This window comes from Cavia porcellus, unplaced genomic scaffold, assembly GCF_034190915.1.
Source record: "Cavia porcellus strain 051 isolate PalLab524CR breed Dunkin Hartley unplaced genomic scaffold, mCavPor4.1 scaffold_2, whole genome shotgun sequence".
NCBI lineage: Eukaryota > Metazoa > Chordata > Mammalia > Rodentia > Caviidae > Cavia > Cavia porcellus.
The window spans coordinates 69,435,556-69,454,583 of NW_026947485.1; the positions used below are offsets into that span (position 1 = coordinate 69,435,556).

General features: G+C 39.0%; 1 protein-coding gene and 1 pseudogene across 4 annotated transcripts in view; one reads left to right on the forward strand and one right to left on the reverse strand.

The window, feature by feature from the left end:
- Slc25a40 (solute carrier family 25 member 40) overlaps window positions 1–19,028 on the forward strand; it is a 109,249-nt gene that overhangs the window by 56,100 nt on the left and 34,121 nt on the right. The window contains exon 1 of one of the 4 annotated variants that reach the window (XM_063243351.1): window positions 29–308. The exons of 1 other annotated variant lie outside the window; for it this stretch is intronic. The gene's annotated coding sequence lies outside the window, so the exon portion shown is untranslated. Of the gene's footprint in view, window positions 1–28; window positions 309–19,028 lie in introns of those variants that run through there. 2 more of the 4 variants (XM_013158411.2, XM_063243340.1) reach the window with 2 other exon arrangements.
- LOC100734926 (protein RUFY3-like) lies at window positions 242–17,170 on the reverse strand (annotated as a pseudogene).

Consider the following 19,028-nt stretch of genomic DNA (forward strand, 5'->3'; position numbering starts at 1 on the left):
GCAGCCCGCCCCTCGCTCCCAGCCCCGCCCTCGCGTCGCTCGCCACGGGCCCTCGAGGTCGCTTCTTACGCCAGGTGCCCCGCCTTTTGCGCTGGACCGCAGCACCGCCCCTAGGCCGGTCGGCTCCGCCTCTCCGGCGCCGTGAGCTGAGCGACCTGATCATCTTTGGCTGCCGCTTGCTCGCTATCTACGCGGCATAGAGGTGACCGAGCGGCGCGGGCAAGGCCAAGGGTGGTGGCCGCTACAACGCCACCGGGGCATCCTTGTGGGCTGGGTCCACGGCTCGTGCCTCCGCCGCCGCCCTCCAGGTACGACGAAGTTTGGGGCGCGGGGCGGCGCGGCCGGGTCCTTGGTATGTGTAAGAGTGTGTGTGTCTGTCAGCTTTAAGAGTGCAAAAGAAGCCCATTTTCTCTGGCAAAACAGGGCAGCGGGTTTGTGGTAAGGAGTGCATGGACAGGATTGTGAAATGTTCCGATGTTGTTTTATGAATAGAAAATTGCCTCACAAAACTTGTTTTGGGTGTTGTGCTTGTGGCCCACCTGAGGAGGAGAGCGGACTTGCATAGTGTGGCGCGTGACTGTACTCCGGCCATAGAGGGCCCGCGTGGTGTCTTGGGCGATTTGTGACCGAGCACTGCAGTTCCGGGGCAGCAGGGTCCTTATTAATCATTTTGCTAGTCAGTATCTTACAGCACAGAGGAGGGCGGATTGTGGCACCTTTAGACAAAATGGGAAACAAGAAATGATCAGGTTCGACAAGGGAAATGAGGATTTTTGTTTTGCACGGGCTCAGGCTGAAGAAACTGGAGCAACAGTCATGGGACTGTGTTTATTAATTAAACTCTTACTAGGCAGTTGCAGATGTTTGTGAATTAGGAGACTGGTCTGGAAGACAGACAGGGCAAAATTTTTTTTGCAAAGTCGCTTAAACTTTATACTGGTTGATCTCAGTCATGGATTATGCGAAAGAGGTAAACAAATCGTGGAGGTATTAGGTGGTAGACTGCACACATGTACAATATTATAGTTTAATTTGGGGGAAAAAACTTATTTTCAAAATAAAAACTACAGAGCGAGCAAAAGATTTTTGTGTTTATTAAAAGATTGAGAGTCAGTAATGTAGAATATAGGTAAAGCAATGGAAAAAGCTGAAATTGCCCCAGATAGCATGTGAAATAAAGAAGTAATGAGTAGTAGATGATGAAATGAGAGTGAAAGATGGAGAAAAGACCACAGAGGTAAGAAGATAACTGTGAACAGAACTCTGGTCAGAAGTCACAGAATCCTGTCATTCAGATTTTATTTGTATGGCTTTAATTTTGGGTCTCAATTTTAATCTATGAAAAGGTGTAAAATGGTTTAGAGTTATTGTAAAGTTAGCACTATTGTAAAGTTTAAATATAACATTTGAATCTTAATTAGTGTACTGCCTGGAATAGAGTAACAAAACTCCTTAGTTGTTCTAGTGAACCTTGGTAGCGCCTTGTCTTAGTTACTTTTTACTGCTTGCTGAGACAAAATACCTGACACCCAAAATGAAGGAAGAAAAGATTTATTTCTTACAGATTGGAGATTTTGGTCCATACTCAGTTGGCTCCAAGGCAGTATTTCATGGCGGGGCACCCATTCATGGCAGCTGCAAATAGCAAAGCGGAAACTGGCAAGAAAGAGAGAGACACACACACACACACCTTCTTTCCACCTTTACATCCTATGCTGGTTCCACTCCTAGGCTGGTGTAGCACTCACACCACCAATCCAAGCACTAGACAATGAACCAATCACAAACACATGATTATATGAGGCTTGAGGACCACTGAAGCAAACCATGAAACACCTCATCTCTGAGACAGTTCAAAAAGACCAAGACTTGAATAGTAAGCCTTAATTTTGGTGTGGAAGGTGTTGATTTTAGTTAATGAGATTTTGAGTAGATGATGAAAGCTAGTGCTAGATGAAAATAATGGCTGAGAGGTTGAGACAGCTTATGTGTACTGTTACAAAACGTGAAATGTAGTGAGGAGAGGAAGACTGAGTCTTTGGGAGATTTTGTGCATATAGGAAAATCTGTATTCTCAATCAAGTTAGTTTTTAAAAAATATATTATTGGAATCCAACTTTTTTAGTAACCACAGAAGAAGCACTTGATTATATACCTATAACCAGTAAAGATAGAAACCATACTTGTCGTAGCAGTGATGTGTTTCATTGGTAAATATGAAAATGTGCTTGAGAAGAATCCTTACAATTCAGGGTTTATGTTCAGGAAGAAACAAATGGGAAGAGTATTATTTGTGTAAGAAACTTGATTAAAGAGTTCTGTTAAGTAGAATGGGAGAACATTGAGCAGATCATGGTTCTGATCAGATGAACGTTTGGTCATGAATCAAGAGAAATAAATTTCATTCAGTACTGGCCCTGCAGTTTTATGACCTTGGATGTATTTTAGAATTTTCTGATCTGTGAATGAAGATAATATTTGCTCAGTCTATTCCACTACTTTCTGTGATTATCAGTTGAGACCAAATATGCTTTTTTTCCCCAGATTATGTCACACATATCCAAGCACAAAAAAACAGTGTTTGGTCTCTTTTTTTTTTTCCCTTTCTTTTCTCAGAGCCTCATGCTTGCTGGGGAGGTACTCCACTGCTGAACTATATCCCTCGTCCCCCAAGTATAGATTTTATATTGTAGAACTTAGACAGAGTAATTCTGCTGCAGTGTGTACCTCTTCTCTCTTTGCGGTTTTTGCTTAAGTCTTTCCTCCCGGTTATCAATTGATTTTCTTACCTATAGCAAACTAGCTTAGATTCAACTTTTATCTTCTGTTCTTTTGGGGACTTCAATTTTTTTTTCTTTCTTTCTTTCTTTTTTTTTTTTGAGACAGGAGCTCACTATGTGGTTCATGCTGGCCTTGGGCTCACTTTGTAGCCCAGACTGGTCTTGAACTTGCTTCTCCTGTCTCAGCCTCCTGAGTGCTGGGATTACAGGAGAGCAACACTACATCCGGCTTGGGGACTTCAATGTTAATAATTCTTACTTGATTCATTTGCTAAATATTGACAATTTTATTTACTTAAGTATGTAAACTAGTGTTTCTGATAGACTTTTTCAAAATCATGAAATTCACCACTTCAACAGTTTTGAAGTGTACTATTCACTATTCTAAGGATATTCTATTCTAAGGATATTCTAGGATATTGTGCAAACATCACCATTAAGTATGTCCTGTTGCTATTGTTATTATTTAATTTTCACATTTATAGTCTCACTAGCCTGATGAACTGGAGGACCTAAGATTCTTCAAGTTCTTAGTTTTACAAAATTAGCATGTGAAAGGATAGGACTGGTTAGTGGCTGTGGCACTGAAGTCCTTGTCTCAAATGAGTATAAGCTAGGATAACAGCATTATCAAATCTTTGAAGGCAGCATAAGTGAATTATCAGAGATGGAGAATGGGAATAGATGTCTGAGAAAATATGAGTCAGAGGCTGCTGTGGTATCTATAGATGGTATTACAGGTAAGAAACTGGTTTAGAGGCTGGTTTATACCCTGAAATAAACTATTAGTTCCTTTAGATAGTACTAAACTCATAGTATTTAGCCATGTCTATAAAATGATCTGTCCCTACTTCCTTCTTTTCTCCTGTGTTGAGCACCTACAGTGTACTACATCCGCGAGACCGGTTCACTGTAAGACTCAGAAGTCTCATCATGTAAATTTTAAAAATTTCTGGTATGCTTAAACCACATGCAATACTCTTATCAACCATACTTCATCTGTGTCATAATCCAGTCAAAATGTAGAACATGTCTGTCAGTAGTGATCTCAGGATACTTCATTCTGCTTTTCAGTCTCCCTTCTCTGACCAGAAGTAACACTCTTCAGATTTTTATTGTTATAAAATAATGTTGCCTGTATTGTACTTTAAGGTAAATAAAATCATAGTGAGGCATGGTATTGCACTGTTGTAGTTCCAGCATAAGGAAACTGAGGTGGGAAGGATCACTGTGAGTTCAGTGCGAGCCTGTCTTACAAAGAAGACCCTTTCTCAAAATAAATAAATAAATAAAAGTAAAAAACCACATATGTACTTTGTACCTGTGGATTATAATTATGTTGCATGGTGTATTTTTATGATTCAGTCGTTACATATAATGTTTTTTCTTGGTTAGTAGCATTCATATATGTGTTTATCCATTTGCCTTTTGATACATATTTGGATTTTTCTAGCATAGGGCTACTGTGAATAAAGCTACTGTGAACATTTATATGCAAGTCTTTTTGAATATGTATTATTTCTCTTGGAATTGCTGGATCAATGTTAACTCAATGTTTGGCAATATAAAAGCTACTGAAGTTTTAAACTCTTCTCCAGCAGTCTATAAGAATCACATCTTTGTCACCTGTAGAATGTAAACTAGTGTTTCTGATAGACTTTTTCAAAATTATGAAATTCACCACTTCAACAGTTTTGAAGTGTACTATTCACTATTCTAAGGATATTCTATTCTAAGGATATTCTAGGATATTGTGCAAACATCACCATTATCTAACACCAGAACATTTTTAACTCAGCAAAAAAACTTTAGATCCAAAAGACTCTTTATTTTGATTCCCTCTTTGTTGACAATAATGTATTGTTTTAATTAGGATAGCTTTTTACCACTAAAATTGGGAAATCTTGAGTCTTGCAGGTTTGTTTTTTTCAAAACTGTATTGCTATTCAGTTTCTTGGAATTCTGTATGAATTTTGGGATCAGTTTATCCATTTTTGCAAAAAAGCAGTTGAAAAATTTTAACAGTTGTGGCAGATACATAGGGTATTTCCATCTTAAAATTATGCATTTTAATTTATAGCACAGAATGTCCATTTATTGAGGTCTTTAATTGGAGCATTATTTTGAAATTTTCATACTATTAGCTCCATACCTCCTTGATTAAGTTTATTTTTGGTCTCAGATGTTTTATTTTTGATGCTTTTGAAAATGTAATTGTTTTTAAACTTGTGCATTCATTGCTACAACAAAGATATAGAAATATAGCTGATTATGTTGGATCTTTGCAACTTCACCAAATTCATTTATTGCTTTAATATTATTGCTTTAATAACTGTGTGTGCATGTTCTTTAGGATATTATAAAATTATGTCATCTATGAATATAGGTGGCTTCCTTTCAAATCTGGATGCCTTTTGTTACTTTTTATTATTCGATTGCCTTAGGTAGAGCGTGGAGTACTATAATGTAGCCATGAAGTGAGAGTGGATTGTGTTTTTCTTCTCTCATCCTGGGGGGAAAGCTTTAAGTGTTTTTCCAGTAGTATGATATTTATGGATTTTTCATAGAAAACCTGTGTCAGGTTGATGAAGTTCCCTTTTCTTGCTCTGTTGACTGTATAATGAAAAAGTATTGGAGTTTGTTAAATGTGTCTCCTACACCAGTTAAACTGCTTATGTATTTTTCCCATTCATTTAATTAACATTATGTTTCCATTGATTGATTTTCATATGTTGAACCAATCTTGCATTTCTGGGGCAGAACTCACTTGGTCATAATATATAATCATAGAGCTCAATTTGGTGTACTATTGGGGACCTGGCCTAGATCCCCAGTCTCCCAAATGAGTGTACGGTGAAGGCTTAAGCCTTTAAATAAATGAGACAAGTGGTATGATTTTAGGGGCCCAGCAGGATCAAAATCCTTCTGCAGAGTTAGAGACTCTGAAGGCTAAGACAAGGAATGACTCTGGGCTGCCCGTATTTATTTTAGTTTTCAAGGAAATGGGTAGGGTGGAAAATGCAGGAAATTGAACAGGCTTGGAAGAAGTTTTAAGGACTCTGCCGAGTAACAAATTATGTCTAATTTAGGAGAACTATCTTATGAGAAGATCTCTATGTTGCATTCACTACAGGAGTTTGGCTTTCAGCTAAAGTCTTTAGTTATTTGGAGTTGGAGCCAGGTGTCCTCAGCTGTGACCTTATCTTTTCCTGGCCATGCAGCAGCCCTGCACATGTGTTCAAATTCCATTTCAGTGGCTCCTAACAGTTTGCTAGTATTTTGTTAGAAATTTTCTATCTGCTGCCAGGGATTTAGCTCAGTGGCATAAGCACCTGCTGAGTGAGTGCGAGGTAATGAGTTTGATCCCCAGTACAAAAAAAAAAAAAGAAATTTTGTATCTGTATTCATAAAAGTTATTCATAAGAGTTTTCTTGTGATGTCATCTGGCTTTGATACCAGGATAATTCTGGTTTCACAAAATATATATGGAAGTATTTTCTTCTTTATTTTTATTTTTATTATTTTTTAAGATTAATGAAAATTTATTATACAGCAGAAGCTCCAAGCCTGAGGAGCCATGAAGAGAGTAGGTTAGAAACTAGACCTGGTAGCTGAAAGAAACAACAGCCAAATGAAAGATGGCATTCAGCAAACATTTATCCACAGCAGTATCTTCAAAAAGGTAAACCAAGTATGGTGGCACATGCCTATAATTCCAGAACGCTGGAAGACTGAACTAGGAGGATTGCAAGTTCCAGCCCTGGCTGGGCGACTTAGTGACTTAGCATTAGCCTGTCTCAAAACGCAAACTAAAAAGGGCTGGAGTTGTATCTCTGTGTGAAAGACCTGGGTTCAGTTTCCCAGTAACTACAAAAAGAAAGACCAAGAAAAAAGGAAAGGTGGCATTTCAAAATCAATCAAATTTCTACTGTGTTTTAAAAGAAGCCTACAATAAAATAATGAGACAAGAACACCACAGAAATGCAGTCAAAAGCAGAATTGGTTTTGTGAAAGCACATCGTAACCATGATAGGTACAACGGAGAATAGGAAGGTGCTTGGTGAATGGGAGCCAGGGATGAAGCACCCAACAGGGACCTTGACCTTCATATTACAAGAGTGCCTATAAAAGCTGAGTTAAGAAAAAGCAGGGAGAAGTTTCCTGGATTACTTTAGGCAGTTAGTAGTAATGACACTCATTCCAGAGTCCGCCAGCAAAGAGGGAGACATCCAGGACTGTCTTACGAAAGGCCTTTTTGCTGCATCAGAAAGGAAAGAAGAGGTTGCCTTCGAAGAAATGCAACCTCATTTATATTTTAGTGATCCACATAAACCTTGAGAAATAAAAGCAGAGAGACTCACAGGTATTCTCTGCCTGAAAAGCTGTCACTTGGAAAGCTCTTGTATTTTCTCCAAGTTTTAGGAGGATTAGTATTAAAATTTTTAAAAAGGTATTAGTAGAATTCAGCTGTGTCCTGGGCTTTACTCAGGGCATATTTTGATTAAATCATAAATCTGTTTACTTCTTCTAAACCTATTTGGATTTCCTGTTTCTTCTAGAATCAGATTTAGTAGTTTGTTTCTAGGAATTTGTTTATTTCATTTAGGCTAATTGGCATGTACTTGTCCATAATATTCTCCTATAAGAATAATTATGTAAAACCTGTAATAATGTTCCTACTGTCATACCTGACTGTAGTAATTTAAGTTTTCTTTCTTTTCCTGGTAATCTCGTTAATAAAAGTTTGTCAACTTTGTGAGTCTTTTTAAATACCAGATTTTGGTTTCATTAATTCTTGGTGGCTTTGCTATTTTGTTCTTCCTCGTTTTAATTGATGTTGGATTTATTTAGTAGTTCTATAGGGAGATAATTTATAAGTTTATGAAATGAGATATCTCTCCTTTTTGAGGCGTAGGATAATTTAGTAGAGTTAGAAAGTAAGAGAAAATGAGGAAGGGACCTCAACTTAGAGGAGCTGAAGAGGTCAGAGCTCTGTAGGGGACCTGACTGGCCCCTCAACAAAAAGAAGTAGGGATGGGCTAAGCCTGCAGTGGCAAACTTATGGCATGCATGTTACTGTATTTTTCTTTTGAAACAAAGATTAATGTATGAATTTTTTTCTAAACTAAGTTTAATGGCATTTGGAATGAATATAAGTGGGTTTTGGGTTGCAGTTCAGACACATGGTCTCTCAAAGTTTCACCATCATTAGGCTAGGCTCTAGCTGATCATTGTATTTATGCTTCCAAGTGGGTAAACAAATTTTTTGAACCTTTGGGAAGTTGGGTCCCGCTCAGTTAACTTTTGAGTTCAGAACTAGGGTCTTTTTTTTTTTTTTTTTAAAGGCAAAGAGGGGCTGTCTGTCAAGAACCAACTGAGGGCAGAAGATGACATCCTTATGGTCAGGCAGGTTTACCAGCAAGCTATAAGGTGACAGAAGACTGAGGCAAAATATATGGGTTTGGGGCTGCAGGATGGAGGGCAGCTATAGTGGGATTGATAGCTCCGAGATCCTGAACTGAGTTATATTCTCTATTGGGTTTCTTAACACACATCCTTAACACAAAGGATGTGTTTCAGCAGATTGACAGTGTATGAATATTTCACAGTTCTGAAGCCTCTAGATATGTAGTTGCATTACTGGTTGAGCCTCTTGTGGTGTAGGTTACTGTTTAATGCAGGTAGGAGCTGCCCCAGAGTTTCACAGAGGAGCTTGCCCATTTTGCCCTGTCTCTGAATCTTTCTAATTGAAGGCAGTGAGAACAACTCACAGCAGAAGAAAGCATCTTTTAAATCTAGATATGTAAACCAAGTGGCATCTGGAGGTAGCAGTCCAAGAATGGAGTATGAGTTGGGAACTGCTGAGTGAAAGGTGATGACCGCATTGTTGACAGGACAAAGATCTTGGCCAGTAATCCTCAGTGAGCATTTTTACCAGGAAGACAAGAGTGTTCTAAAGTGATTTAACAGTCTCATCAGTATCCAGAACTGCTTTAGGCAGCTGAGGTGTGGCTGAATGCTTGTTTGTACTAGGATCTTGTCTGACACGAGTGGGGATTACGGTGAGGTGGAGTTCAATCACTGTGGGAGCATGGTAGATTGCCAGGCCTGGAAGTGAGTTTTGGCTCATACCTCTGGAAGAGAGTTTTCAGAATTTCAGGATTGTGATTATCTGTCTCAGGCTGATGCAGCATTGTTCTTTCTTTTGGGGAATAGTTAAGAGTTAGGACCAACTTTCAGAGTATAAAGTTAAATGAGAGGGAGACTGACTGGCTTGGTGCCTTTACTTGGAGAGGAGGTGTCTTCCCAGAAGCAGTATGGGACATTCTGGCATCCTTCCAGGCTGCAAGTTTGTGCTTGGCAGAAGAGGTGAGAGGCAAGAGTCCCAGTAGTCACAGTGATAGTAACTTTTTGACAGAGGGGCACTAGACTGGCTCTCTGCCAGGAAAGTCATGGGTTGTTCCCCAATATGGGCATGCATGGACTGTGGGTTCCTGGTAACCCAGCTGAAGACAGGAGCCTGGTCTGGCCTAATCTGGGTCTGTCATACTGATGAAAGAAAACATTGTTATCTTTTAGTCTGAATGGGCTTTATTTTTCTAGTGTCCATAGCCTATATAATTTGCATATTGATCTTTGGCCAGAGGGCATCAGACTGGATTTTCTTATGGTTATCAGGTGTTTTTTGTGCAACGAAGGCTGCATTATTCATCTTTGGATTTTCAGGGACCTTAGGATCAAAGGAGTATAGACTCTGCAGGCTTCATAGAGCTTCTCAATAAAGTCTGAAGGGCCTTTATTAGACTTCTGGGTAATAGTAGTAATTTTTGACATATTGATGGTTTTTTCTTTGATGCCTTTGAGAAGTGCTTAACTGGTTTTTTGTTTCTTTTTGCTGGTTTGGAAAGCTGTCCCAGTGAGAGCTGCAGCTGGCTTCTGCCAAGATGGATTTCACTGGTCTTGTTCAGGTTCAGGGAGCAGCAGTTTGGTTTCATTTTAACTCTGTATTCACCCAAAAAGCCTTTTTGAAAATTCTTAGGTCTGCAGGCGAGGACTGTGGGTTTGGACTGATTAGTTCCCATTGCTGTGTGTGTGGTGTACCCTTGAATGATGGTGCAACAGACAGAAAGTGGGTTTCTCTCTGGCTGCTTGCCTCTTGGGAAAGTTGGGACTATCTGGACTGAGGAGAAGGAGTAGTAGATTTTCTATTTTGTTCTTTTGAGATGTGTCCATGGAACCACAGGTTAGGGCCCAGTGAAGTTCTTTAGTTTGGAGAGGAATCCCATCTCCTTACCATGGAGCACAGACAAAATGGTCTATTGCTTTCACTGTGCATTACAAGCACACAATCATTTAGTGGGCACTCAGAGGTTAAAACATTCCCTCCCCAAACTACAGAAGGCCTAACTAATGAGAAGGGAACAAGTTGTCTTTCTGCTTGAACTGAACATGCACAGACTGAAACTGGATATCCCGGGGTCTTAACAAAAAAAGGCAATGCAGGCAGGCTGTATCCTTCTTCCTTTTGGGTCTCTTGAACAAGTAGCCAGGAATCTTCCAGATCTCTGAGGGAACTCAAGAAACCTTGAAGGGTGTACCTTCCTGTCAGGACCTGGAGAAGTCCTTGCTCCGTCTGCGAGAGCTAAGACTGGTGACCAAAAAGGTCAGCACAATCAGTCTTCCCAACCAACGCATCAGATGCAGTGCAAACAAGCACCAAAACGTCACCTAGGATTTGGAGGCAGATTTATTAGCGTCAATGGGCACTGACCTCTAAAAAATACCAGGTCCTGAAGGCTCAGGGAGGAAGATTTTCATGGGGTTGCAAAGGGGAAGTACAGAGGCAGAATGGCTTGTCAGCTGGGGATTGGTTCATGCAGTGTGCATCAGTAGTGACCACTCATGCCTCATAGTGACCAGCTGTTTCTGGGAAACAGAAGTAACAGGAACTTAAGTAAACTGGTGATTACCTGGACAACTGACAGAAACTGAAGTATACTGTCAGGGGCTGAGTGGAATTTGGGGAGGTGGTGGCATTTTCTGCTGTGTCAGTTCTGATTTTGCAAGTCGGCTTCAAAAGTCAATGTTTAATTTCCTATCCATGAAATGATTGTTTCTGTTTGGGGCAGTTTCAGTTTTGTGGAGGCTTTGATGGAATCCAAGGTTACCTTAGGTTTAGGTCAGTAACTGGAGACTTTTGGGTACTCTTTGGTAGTTAAATGTCTCTGGAAATCTTTTGTCTTGGTGTCTTCAATCTTGACAGGCAATGGATAGCTTACATAACTTTAGGGTTAATAAAGTTTGTATTGTGAGTTTTTAGACAGTCATTCCCTGAGTGATTAACATGCCTTTGTGCAGAGCAGAGCAAAGTCTGGACCCAAAGTTCTGAGGTATAAAGGAGACAGAACAAAAAGGTCAAGCTTTGTTCTGTTCTCACATCCATTGAGTATCTCCAAGGCCAAGTGAAGATTCATTGTTTTGTCTGTTTGTTTTTAGCAAAAACAACTTTTCAAGCTCCTGATTGGCTCAAAACATACTTTTAATGAGAAACAAGTTAAGGGGCTAGGAGTTTGTCATCTGTCCCTGTGGTGGTCTCTTGGTGTATCATTTTCTTCCCAGAGAAGACTTTCTCCTCCTTAATCATAAAGAAGAAATGTTTCCTTCTCCTTGCCCTTTGCTGCCAGCTTCCCTCCTTTCCTCTCTCTTCTCTTTTGTCATGTCAGACCCAGAATGCTTTGTGGTCATAGAAGGCTAGGAAGGTCCAAGCCACTGGTTCCTGAGATACTCTTTGGGGGGTTTGGGTTTGCTTTTTCTTCATAGGTTGAGATGCTACAGATATGACTAGAGATTGTTGGAATATGTCAGCTTATTTGTCTGGGACCCTGGTCATTGTTGTGTCTCTCTCTCTCTCTTTTTTAGAGTAGCTCTTACAATAACTGACACAGTGGTTAGAGCCCCTTTTTAGATCTAGTATTGTTCTTTTTTTATATTACTATCAATTAAACCATCCTCTGGTTATACTCTCCTATCAGATGTTTTAAGGTCAAGTTGTCTTATTTTTGTTGGCTTTTATACTTATACATTTCTTTCTGAACAATGCTTTGCTACCCTCTTGAAGTATTTTGTTCGCTTGTTTCTGTTTTTTTGTTTGGCTTTTTGAGACAGGGTCTTGCTATATAGTCTAGGCTGGTCTTGAACTCATTATCTAGCTGAGGCTGGCCTCGAACTCTTGGTGATCCTCCTGCCTCAGCCTGCTGAATGCTGGGATTACAGGCATGTACCACCACTCCTGGCTCCCAAATGAGACTATTTTGACTAAGGTTCAGAGGATAATTCAACTACTACATGAACAAATGGGTATAATGTGGGCTTTCAAGGATCTTGTGGGATACAGTGCACACTGCAGTGAAATGTGGAAAAGCCTCACTCTCTGTGGATTTTCTGTTTGCTGCCCTCATGGCCACTCTCTTGGACTAGCTGTACATGTTGCCTGCAGTGTCTGTTGGCAGGTACTTAATATTCCTGGGGTCTCCATTGCTGCTTCCGCTTCACTCTCCCAGCTTCATATATCACCAGTCAGAGGATGTTCACAGGGACTCTCATCCTGGCATACCCTGTCTTCCCAGGTTTGCTTTTGAAGTCCTCAAAACCTCCATGAATGAACCCCATAACTCCTCTATTCTGGATGCCTGCAAGACTAGCATTGTGTTCATGATACCAAAGCCTGCCACCAGTATAAGCTGTTCTTGGGCTTGCTTGAAGCATGGCTATAGTGGCCTCTTAGTGCCTTTCCAGCTTTTGTTACTGGATGAACAGAGGATTCCAGGACTCTCTTCTCAAACAAAAGAAAGCCTTCAAAGCAAATTTATATTTTATACCTTTAACTCTGCAATATGTACCATTTTGACTGTAGTCTAGTTCTAGTAGACTAGTCTTGCCCTTTAGTCCAGTTTCCAATAGAATCCTCATTTCAATCCAAAACCATACTTAGCTTTCTGATTCCACACCAGAATTGTACCAGTACACTCTACTTAGAACATTCTGTTCTTTCTCTGGCCTACTTCTCCTGGGATGTCCTCGGCGTGTTTCTGTCCCAGTTTAAAGCACTAGGCTTGTTAGTGCACCCTTCTTGCCTAAAACTTCGTGTGTGCTCCTTTTCTGGATTTTTTTCTAGCCTGCTTCTCAAAACCTTTCTAGGTTCCTCCTGAAAACAAGTTCTAAAGACTTTTTCACACCATCTAGGTTAATTTTCTCTCACTGCTGAGACAAAATACTGACACCCACAAGTTAAGGGAGAAAAGGTTTGTTTAGCACACAGTTTGCACAGGTTTCAGTCCACAATCCACTGGTTCCAAAGCAGGGTGGCACATGGCAGAGGGGCAGCAGTTCATGGTGCTAGAAGATAGCATGAGTGAAAAAAGGAAGCAAGACAAGCCTGTTTCTGTCCCTTATGTTGTAGGCAGTCCATTGGGATTAGGGTGGTGCCAATCCAATCAGTGGACTGATCAGCAGTCACCCAGCATTAAGGCTACCTCGAACCTTTAGTCCCAGTATTGCACTGTAAATCAGTCGTATACTAGATTCATCCACCTCCCAATAAACTCTGTGACTGTATGTGGTTTTGGGGGGGACACCTAGACACAACCATAATACATCATGAGGTGGTCATAGCAACGGTGGTACTCCACACTTCCTGGTGCCAGTTGTGTTAGCTTTGTTCCTGTGACAAATTCTGAGAAATAAACTTTATAAAGATTAAAAGGTTTGTTTTATCTCATAATTTTGGAAGTTTCAGACTATGGTTTGTAGACCCCATTACTTCTGGACCTGTGGCAAGGCACCACGTTAATGGCAGGAGCATGTGGCAAAACCACCTCACTGCCAGGATCCATGAACAGAGGAAGAAGGGATTACAGACCCATTATATTCCCATCAAAGGCAATCCCCAGTGACAGGACAACCTGTCCACTGTTAAAGGTTCCACCCTCCTGACCGTACCTCAAATGGACCAAGTGTTTAACGTGTGGGTCTTTGACATTTTAAAGTGATAGTCTGACAAGATTACAACATATATTTGAAACTACTTTGTTACTCCACTGTAAGACATGGAGAATTCTTGTTTGATTTATTTGTTGCATTTGTTTTTTGTTCCCTACTGAAGTTCTTGTTTTTCTGTTCAGCTGTGATTTTTAAAATATTAACAGTTGGCTTGTTATTAACTTGCAATGAAAAATACGAATAAGAAATTCCTTATTCTAAACGAAGAATCAGAGATGGTAAAAATGTTTTTTAGAAAGGACAAATATTCAAAACATCTATAAATAGGAAACTCTGTAGGAAAATGAGAGTATATTCAGCAAAGGAACTAAAGAATTGCTATATGCTATTTTGATTTTATTACAAGTATCTACATTGTTTGCATCTGATTAATACCTAAGAAGACATAATTTTGTAACCAGCTTAGAATTCTGGGATATGTGTATCTGGACCGTGTTATTTACTATAATTTGTCTCCTAAAATGGGTTAAAGCCTGACAAACACCTTGTTATTCCATTAAGTCTGGACCGTTACTTGGTGATGCTGAAGTTTAAAAGTATTAAGGGATAACAAAATTTATAATGCTGGCCTAAAATTAAAAAAGAAAACAAAGAATCTAGAACTTCACCTATTGCTAAAAAATAGAAGATTTTAAAATGGTGACAGTATGGTGGTAATAACAGTATGGTGGTAAGAAAAGCTGAAGAGCAAAGATTCCAAAATGAGAGTTGCCAGTGGCCAACAATCTGATAGAATAAAATACAAAATAAGTAATAGCTTGGGATTAAACCCATGACAGAAATTAACTATGAGTAGATATTGATAGAAATAAATATTTACATGGAAAAATGGACAGTTCTTACCTATACAAGAATTTCTATTAAATGAGTGAGGAAATAATTACTTCTTTAGTAATTACTAAATTAGAAATTAGCAATGGATAAGATCTACTTAGATTCTAAAATTAATGTGATGAAGAAGCTACTTGCATATCTCAAAGCATCTCTACCTGCATATTAATTACAAAAATATATTAATTACAAAGGTAAAAATATTTCTTTATGGTTGAAAAAGTCAGCAAGAAAGACTGAGGAACCAGTCTGATTGAAGAGACAGGATAACTAAGTATAAACTGGATACTACTCTAGATCCTAGAATATAAAAACACTAGTGGAAAACACTCAAAAATATGAATAAAATTGATAATGCAGTAAAAAGGTCTTGTACTAATCTTAACTGCTTACTTTTGACATGCTAGAGTATGCACAATGTAAAAATATTTTTAAAACTTCCATATAATGTAACAGCATCCATTCTATGTATTATTTACCTGAGTAAAATGAGAAATTTGTATTCATATAGATAACTATATACAAATGCTTACAGGTTCTTTATTCATAATTATCCAAACTGTAAACAATTCAAATGACTTTCAACTGAGAAACGAGTAACAAACTTGTTTATGTACAAAATGAATTACCCAGTAATGAAAAGAGAGTGTTTATCAATATGTGCAGCAATAGAAACGAACTACACATCAATTGTGCCAAATAAAAGAAACCAGAATAAGTGGAACAAGATGATAACTACCCAGGTGTGGTGGCACACACCTATAATCCTAGCACTTGGTAGGCTGAGGCAGGAAGATCCTTGCAAATTCGAGATCAGCCTTGGGCTACAAAGTGAGCTCAAGGCCAGTCTGAATTGCATAGCGAGATCCTGTCTCAAAAGGAAAAAAAAAAAAAAAAAAGACAGTGACTAGGTACCCATTTATTCCCCACAAACACCAAGTTGAACAGCCAGTCACACACCAAACTTCTAGCCCAGGAGATAAGGAAATCAGGTTGTTGAACAGGCATTACAGAGAATTCCTTGGTAGTTCTTGTATTTCTTTGTGAGGCTGCCATCTTCCTGGCACAACTGCACCTCTGTGGCCTGTTCATGCTTAGGGTAAGACTGCAACATGTGGTTTTTTCCAGGGCCTTTGTGTTTGCCATTCACCTTGGGTTCTGGTTTAAGGGAACCTTTCTGGCATGCTGCTGATTATTTTATTTAACTACATAGCAAGACCCTGCCTCAAAACAAAACAAGACAGAACAAAAAACCCAGAGTGGTTAGTTCACTTTTCTGTTTTGTTCCTAGGTCTGAACTCTGCAGCTTAAAAACAAGTCCATACTTGAGAGCTTTGAGATCTTTCAGTTCAGCTTCTTGCTTCTCAAAGACTTCTTTCTCCAACATCTTAGCTAATTGCTTCTTTGTCTTCATGCTAGTCTGGATTTTCAATACTTTTTTTCATATCCATTATAATCATGTCTATTCCTTGAAATGCCTTTTTCCTTCAGTTTCTGCTTCTCCTTTTTCAGTCTGTCTTGGTTAGAACCCTTTCAATTAAATTCCATTTCTTCTTGCAGGATAATAATCCTGTAGTTTGCAAGTGCAAGTTCCTTTGTTGGTTTAGTGTTGGATTTTTCTGATGCACCTAGTTTTGCCGGAAGGTTATTTATTGTAGAATTTAGGTGTCCATTGAGGTGATAAACATAGTTCTTCTGTCCAGAATTGCAATAATTTGAACATCCCTTTAACTGTTGTTACTGATGTTCTCATCCTTGAGATGCATGGAAAAGGCTCTAATTCCATCCTGAGAGTCCAGCTCTTCTTTCATACAGAAATTAGCATTAATGATATTCAGGCCTGTCAGTAGGCTTGGTTCATACAATTCATCAAGAAGTTTGTTTTTGTTGATCAACTCTTTTATGTATTCTGAAGGTTTCTTTTCCATTAATGCCAAAGGAAGTTGCTCTTCCTATGCCTACTGGTGTCATCTGTTCTCAAAGATCTTTAACACTTGCTGTTATCTCTGCAGCTTCTGATTCAAGTCTTTCTACCTGTTCCAGAAGGATTTATTTTGTCCTAGAAAATTTTTCTTGGCTTTCAAGCTATGTTCAGTGTTCTGTCACTAGAAAGGATTCAGTAATAGAGGTACACAGTCGGAGTCCTCCCCAGGTTCAGAGCTGATTCTGTCAAGCCTTTGAGTTTTAGCTCAGCCATATTCATCAGGCTCATAAGTTAAGTTAGTCACGCAATAATTAGGATGGCGCTAGCTGTTGCTGCCTCCCCCAGGCTAGCTCAGTGATAGGAAGGAAGCCTGTTGATAATAGCATCATCAGGCCTTGCTGGGGATGTGGTGGTGGTTGAGTGGCAAAGCCTGAGCTGAGCCTCCATCATCTAGCCAGAGCAGAAAGATGAGGACAGCCACCTGTGAGCTGACTCTGAGCACAGGTTGTGGGAGGCAGTGATAGTCTGCCTTGTGTTTCTGATCCTTTTCAGCCAACTCCCTGGTGCAACTTGCCATTCCTGGCAGATAATGGTGGGGTCTCACTGAAGCTCTTTCAGTCTCTTAATACCGCCTCCAGTTAGCACCTCTTCTTGCTGGGGTGGGGGACAGTGGGTCACAGCAAGGACACACTGCTTGGTCTCTGCCCTGCCACCAGCACCTGGCCTCCCTCACTCTTGTAGCCAGCATAAATCATTTCTCCAAGGAGCTGTGGTTCCTTTCTTTATAGAGTAGGCAGTATGTATGTATATTACTGCTGGGGCATATTGCTTCTATGCCTTTTCAGCAGACAGCTTCTTTAGGATGCATGTGTGTATATGCATGCTTGTGCATGTCTGTTATATGCACACATACATATATGTATATTTCATGTATTTATATGCATTCATACTTGTATCTGTTTCTAATTACCCATATTTATTTGAAAGCTGTGAGTTCATTTGAGCCCTTTGTCTCATATCTGTAATCCTAGTTCCTTATGTGGCTGATGTAGGAGAATTGCCAAATTCAGGGCTAGCTTGTACAGTTTAGCAAGACTCTATCTCAAGATAAGAAAGACTGGGGTTCAATTGTCCAGTACCACAGACACACACAAAAAGCAAACTGTGAGTTCATAGCAATACTTCTATTTAAACTCAAGGCCGTGGAGCAGGATTTATTCTGGCCTTCTTCTTTTCATTATTTGTATCTATGACAGCAAGAAACTTGACTGCTCTTATATATCACATACTTCCTTACTTGAACAACCTTGTACACCTGCAAGAAATGAAGAAAATCTTTTCCAAAGGGTTCATGCTGTTGTACATTCCTGTTAGGAATTTGTGAGAATTGTGTTTTTTGGTTTTTGGCAGTACTTGGAGTTGCCCACACTTGTATTAAGTCATTCTAATATATGTGTTATATTATTATTATATATTATTATATTATTTCATTATGATTTAATTTGATCTCCATGATCAGTGGTGTTGAGCATCTGTTCATATGCTTGTCATTGGAATAATTCTTTTCATAAAGTGTCTATTCATATTTGTTACTCATTAACAATTGAGCTATTTGTCTTCTTATTGAAGAGATGCATAATATCAATATTTCTTAGGAAGATGTGAAATAGTACAACAGTGAGATATAACTCGTAGCTTGTTTCCAAATTCCTGAAGATACCTCTTTTTTTCTTTCCCAGTTTGTTATTTTTCAATGTTTGGACTCCAGATCCTGAAGAGAGTGAATTTTGCTACTGCTCACCACTCTGCCATCTTGATTCTCTAATTAATTGTATATTTCAAAATAGCTAGTAGATAGAATTGTGAATGTTCCCACCATGCACACAAACAGTAAATAGTTAAAATCCGTAGATATTTTAATTATTCTGATCTGATTATTACCCATTGTGTATTTTTATGGACATAGCACATAAATATGTCAAAGTGTGGACGTATTCCATAAATATGTATCAATAAAAAAGAAGGAAATGATTCTGCATAGATTAAATTTGCTAATGTTTGTCAGAACTTTAAAATTTTAGTGAAGAAATATAAATAAATATCTCAAATCTTTGAGTAGGGAAAGATTGCTTAAAACTCAGGGAATTGTATACAGTGGAAAAAATGATAAATTAGGCTACATTACCATTAAAGAATTTTAACCCTTATACTATACGCAAAATCAAGTTCTTAAGGGTTAATGACTTATACTTTATACCTGAAATTATAGGACTACTAGAAGAAAATATAGAAGAAAGTCAAAAATGGTCTTCACAGTGCTTTTCAAATATGACATCAGAAAGCACAGAAAATGAGCAAAAATAAATAGGTGTCCATCAAGGTAAAATGGTATTTAAAGCAAAGGAAAGAAGTGAAAATGCAACTTAGAGAACAGG